Consider the following 6,031-nt stretch of genomic DNA (forward strand, 5'->3'; position numbering starts at 1 on the left):
CCTGGGCGAGTGTTCCTTGCGAATGCACTTTCAACCAATCCCTACAGAGCTCGTCACATCCGGCATGAAACCTACCTTGGGCAATGGTCTCTGGTCCATATATCAAATGGCTATTCCATTCTTAGATGATCTCCCCGACGAACGGGACCTTTTTTCCCTCATAGACAATCACATATCTACCCAATGTTGACACCCAATTTTTGACCTCCAAAGATTCAAATTAACTAATCAAGCTTCTTGAATCGCAAACAGAGTAAAATATTCATTCAGAAAATCAAAATTACTTTCTAAGCTGTTTAGTTGTTATTTTGCCATTTCATTTACAAATACCTAATATATATATATATATATATATATATATATATATATATATATATATATATATATATATATATATATATATATATATATATATATATATTATTTAAGTATTAATTATGTCTCTTTACTCTATTAAAATCAAGAAGCTTAATTAATTGATTGAACATTTGATTCATCTTAACCTTTACTTCAAATTGGCTAAGCGTTTAAGATTGGTTCGATTTTGGAAAGAATTGAATTTTCATCTTAAGCAATTTGGCTATTTGAGCAATATTTTGGCTATAATTGAAATACAAAAGGGCCATCTTTTAAATTCAATTTTAGCCCCTTTTGTATCCTAAATCAGTTGAATTCTCTGGCCCAATTTCGCACAAATTAGACCCCAAATGGCCAGCTCAATTGAGATGACCCGGCCCAATTCCCATTTAATTCCCCAAAAATCCTTATTTTCATGTCTTTCAGCTGAAATAACAACAAAACAGACCCTAAGCTCCATTACGTTCCAACAAACTCAGTAAGGACCAGCTGTCTTCCTTAATTTTTGGCTAAAATGCAGAAGAGTTTTTCTTTTCCAGTCTTTGCCTGTGCATTTCGGGCAAACGAATTCAATTGCCTTTGTTATACTCCGAATTCAAACGGTAACATGCTCAGTTTTTACCTTTTTATTTTCAATTTCGTTTTTCTTTTCGAATTCAACGGATCTCAAGCAAAAACAAAAACGAATTTCAAGTCAAAATTGGATTCGAAGGCAATCCCAAATGTCCCACATCGTTTTGAAGCCTAAAATTTGAACATTTTGGGATTCTATAAATAGAACCCCATTTTCTTCATTCAAGGGGATGGTTTTTCACACCCCCAAGTTCTGAAATTTGTAATTGCTCGGCTTTAAACAAGAAATTTTCTCTTGTGAACCGAGTCCTTGAATTATCAGAACAAGTAAATATTTTTGAGTTCGAGTTAGTTGTAGTGTTGGTGAAAGTTCGAAGGTGATTGACTCAACTTTCGTTGCCCCCGTCGCTGCTCCCGAAAAAAGAAATTTTCCCTATTCCCTCATTCCTTTTGGTTCTGTTTTAATATATTATTTAGTATTTTATCTTGTTTTCAGTTCTGTTGCTGCTTAATATCTTCAATTAATTTCTTAGCTCTATGTTTCTGTTTTGTTTAGAGTTCAACATGGCTTAGAGCCTGTTTGGATTGGCTTATAAGTTGGCTTATAAGCTGTTTTCAGCTTTTTTGAGTGTTTGGCTGACCAGCTTAAAGTCATTTTGTGCTTAAAATAAGCTCAAAAATAATTGAACCCATTTAACTTAGTTTATCTTAAAGCAGCTTATAGTCTGAAAATTAGCTATAAAAAAAATAAGTTGGACTACCCCAACTTATTTTTTCAGCTTATAAAATGCAAAATGCCAAGCTATAAGCCAATCCAAACGGGCTCTTAGTTGATTTTGTAAGCGTCTTAGCTTTACTTTGTTTTGGTGTGTGAGTTGTGAAGTATGAATCGCTTACGATGTAAAAGAGAACTGAAAATAGAGTGGCTGTTAGATTATGTGATTTAGCCTTCAAATGCATATGTGTTTTAGTTTTACATTCCCATTTTCATTTGAATCTGTTCTCATCTTCAGTTGAATAGTTAGCCTTTAGTTTTTGTTTCGTAGTTTAAAAGGTGTATTTCTCTGAAGCTGTAGTTATGTAGCTGCTGGTTTAAACATTTTCCTTTACTGTTTTGATCCAAAATGAAGTTTAAGTCCATGTTTTTCACAATTAGCCCTTTTCTTGTTTGAACTTAAGATAGCTTGAGGGCTAGTGTTTCGTTATTATACCCTTTATTGTTGTTTTCCTCCCTTTTTTGTCAAGACATGTGATTTGTGTATAAATTGTATGCTTTTCTTTTAAGACATTTGTTTGTCTCAAGTATTCTGAATATCACAGTATGAGGATTTTCCTGCCCTTAAATTATTGTTTCAATGTTTATGGCCTCAGTTTTTTCATCAGCTCATCATTCCTTAACACATCATGGACCATTAAGTGCCAATGTAGAATTTATTAGTTTAAGTTATGTCCCTTGAGTATGGGTTTAGTTCCAGTTAAAAGTTCCAACACTTGTCTTGATTTTTCTAGCAACTAGTAAATACCTCAAAGAAACAGAACTATGGCTAATAAATAAACGCACACATGTTTTAAGTGTAAACATTTTGTTTAACATATTTCAACAAAACCAGTGGTTCCAGTACCCTTTTCTTCTATTTAAATATCAGAAACCTTATTTTACCTGTAAACCAAGTAGAATTTTTGGGAACCATCTCATCTATGGATTACTATTAGCCCTGTTTGAAATGTTATGCCCATTGTTGGTTATTCCCTTTACAACATGTATATAGGTAACATGATTAAAATTGTGTATGTTCTCCAGATCAAGGATCTGTATGTTTGCTTAAGTGGTTGACTGTTCTTTTTTGTTTAATTAAGCCAAATATCGAATGTCTACTTTTATGTGCTACCTGAATATGTAAAGATCATTATGTGTAGTAGGTTGAAAAGTATTTAATGTTGTTTATGCCCTGGCTTTAGAAATTCATGGTAATATGGTAATTGGTAGAATTTGTTGGAACCTTGCAAATGATGTAGTTTCACTCGACTTAGGATTACTTGGAGCATAACTGTATGTTATTTGAGTCACTTATAGCTTTAAGTGTTTAAATTGAATAGTGATGCTTCCATATTTAGATTCTAATCTTTCACTCCACCTTTTTTGCATGAACCGGAGGAGTTCCAAATCCCAAATGTCCTTGATGTGTTTCGATGGATGAGGTGTTGCCAAGTTTTGTCGAGACAACATGTCTGTTGCCATATTTTGCTGCTGTCTCTGATGAGCAAATACTGCCCCAAAATGTTGCATCTGATGAGAACATATACTGTAATCAAATGTTGTCACTTTCTAAAGGCATTTTGCTGCTGCGTTTTGCTATCGGCTGCTGCATTTTTGGGGCTACTTGTTGCATTATTGAGGTCAAATATTCTAAGACGAAAGGCGGTATTTCAAGCCAAGTGATAACTGCATGTTAGGCCAAGCAAAATGCTACATTCTGGGCCAAAGTGCTGCTGCACTTTCAGATGTGGCATTCTGAGGGAATATTGCTGCATTTAAGTGAATAAGGGGGCAGCGCTTGAGGTTAAATGTTGCTATTTGTTTAAGGCGAGCAACTGCTGCACTCTGAGCTGATTTGCTGCTGCATTTCAAGGCAAGCAGGTGCAGCCAAAATGCTGCTTCACTTTAAAGCAAACAGATGTTGCGTTTGGTGGAAATGACTGCTGTATTTTCTGAGGCCAAACAGATGCTGAATTGGTGTCCCAATGCTGCACTTTAAAGGGCAACAACTGCTGCACTTTAAAGCAAACAGATGCTTCATTTGAGCTGTTATATTTGATAAACTATTGTTGCATTTCAATGAGTTTGTCGTTGTACTCTATGGGCTGATTGCTGTGCTTGAAGGGCTGCATCTTTAGTAAATATATGAGCTTGGAGGCTAAATGTTGTTGCTGCCCGAAGGGAAAGGGCCGTCATGTTTTTGCTGAAGTTCGAAATGCCATATCTTGAGCAAACTGCTGCACTTAAGTCGTTGCTTAAGAAGATAACTGCTATTTTTTAGCTAGGCCATGGCCGTCACATTTAGTTGAATTACTGCTAGCAGCTGCTGCTTTAAGTCGAGTTATTTTGCTAAGTAACTGTTGTGTTTTGAAGCTCAGATGCTGCACTTGATAAAATGAGTGTTTACTGATTTGAATATAATACTACACTTGGGCCGATGAGAAAAATTTAAATTGAGGCCATGCCTTGTCCGGAAAGGTTATCCCTCGGTTTAGGCGTTGATGACCTCATAGTAGTATCACGAGGTAGGAACGAACATGTGTTTGGCGAGGCAACTAGAATGGCCACTAGTCTCTGTACCAAGACATGTTTTGATTCTTTGCCACATTCAGAAACATGAATCTGAGCCTCTGTAATCAAAGCTCTCAAAGTTTGATACGAGTCCGAGGGATGTTATTATTATGTTCATAAATGTCACCCTATGGGGTGGCGTATTATTTTGACTAACTACTTTTCCCTTCAATATGCGCGGTACAAATAAGCGAATTTGTGGAGCAAAGCTTAAAGACGAATTAAGAGAGTTGACGCGTAGAAGCCAGAGTGTTGGAGCTTCCTGATGAAGAACTAGAAAGAGCATAGAAGGCCTATTGGAATAGGATTGCTTAAAGATTTGGGCCCAAGGCAAAATCTAAACTTTCTTTCCCTTTCCCTTCATAATGTTTACATTATTTTGTATAAACATGTAAAAATACATTTGTGTAGATATCAAACCCTTACAAGTTGTAACCTAGAATTTAGGTAAATGATGATAGGGACTCGAATATGTTTCAAATTGGACTCAAGAGATAAATGAGTTGTATTCCATTTGTTTAAAAGAATAAAAGTGAAAATGATTTTCTTATACAAAAAATTGATTACCTTTAAGTAATATCTTTAAAGTATATTTCATGATTTAAAGAGTTTGAGAAAAGAAAGTGGAAAAACATATTCGTGGGCAAGTCTTGACCCTTAAAACAGTTTTCCAAAGCTTATTTTGGGTTAGACCCAACTTAAATGAATTCAAATGATTGAAATTTCCTTCAAACCCAAGTTTGGGAAAATGGATTTGGTAGGGAATATGGTTGACCTTAAATGAGCTAAAACGATTAAATAAGTGAAATCGTTTTCTTTATTTATGCTTATAAAAATACTTATGCTATTTTCAAGGGAGAATACTTCAATATATATATATATATATATATATATATATATAACCTTATAAGGATTCAAATCATTACATTGGACGAAGGTAGTAGAAACTCTACTTAAGAGAAAATCTTAAGTGTGTTTTGATCCGGAAATGAAATGACTTCAACCCTTATAAAACCTTTTTCCTAAAAAACTTCTTTTCCTAATTTCCTTAAAGACTTTTTGCCAGAAAATGGAGTTATGATATGACATGACAATTTTGCAAGAAAGGAAACATTTTAGCAAATAATTACATTAATCACACATTGAAGCTCATAGGTCAATCGTATTTTATAGATCTTTAATACTAGGGTGCGTAAAACCTTCCCTAGGGGATCACCAGAACCCTTACCTCAAACTTTGGTCCAAAATATTTTTCTTTATTTTCTGCAAAAATCTTTAAACCCGATTTTTCTAGTTTTTACATAAATAAATTAGGTGGCGGCTTTAAAAAATATAAAATTCAATTATAGCACTAACAACCTCTTAGTAGCTTTTATGCCTTAACCCGCGTAAAAGTGAACCGTAACACCCATGTTCCCTCCTTGGGGTATCTCTTGCTTCTTTCCAATTTTTCTTAACACTCTAGCTGGGGCATAAGGGCGAATTCCTCGGATCCGTATGAGTGGTAGGAAAGGACATTTTCTTCCTCAAACAACAACACTTTTGGAAGTGAAATCATGGAGCATCCATCGAACGTTCTTTTCTCTTAGTCTTGAAAAGATGACGGGCCATCCTTCTTTGGATTTTGCATTTCTCAGAAGTGATGAAGAGGGACGTCTTAAACTCGAGTCGCAAGGTCGCCTCTCCTAACCTTGCAATCTAAAATCTGAGGCCCTTCATTTTGAGAAAATGTTTGAATATCCACCAATTGAAGTAGCAAATTATACCCTTGAA

General features: G+C 35.0%; 1 long non-coding RNA gene across 1 annotated transcript; it reads left to right on the forward strand.

Moving 5' to 3' along the window:
* The first annotated feature begins 824 nt into the window (after positions 1-824).
* Positions 825-3,929, forward strand: LOC132036227 (uncharacterized). Its single transcript, XR_009409538.1, has 2 exons — positions 825-959; positions 3,086-3,929. It is a non-coding gene; the product is annotated as an uncharacterized LOC132036227 (long non-coding RNA).
* The last annotated feature ends 2,102 nt before the right edge of the window (positions 3,930-6,031 follow it).

The sequence above is a fragment of the Lycium ferocissimum genome, chromosome 11 (assembly GCF_029784015.1).
Source record: "Lycium ferocissimum isolate CSIRO_LF1 chromosome 11, AGI_CSIRO_Lferr_CH_V1, whole genome shotgun sequence".
NCBI lineage: Eukaryota > Viridiplantae > Streptophyta > Magnoliopsida > Solanales > Solanaceae > Lycium > Lycium ferocissimum.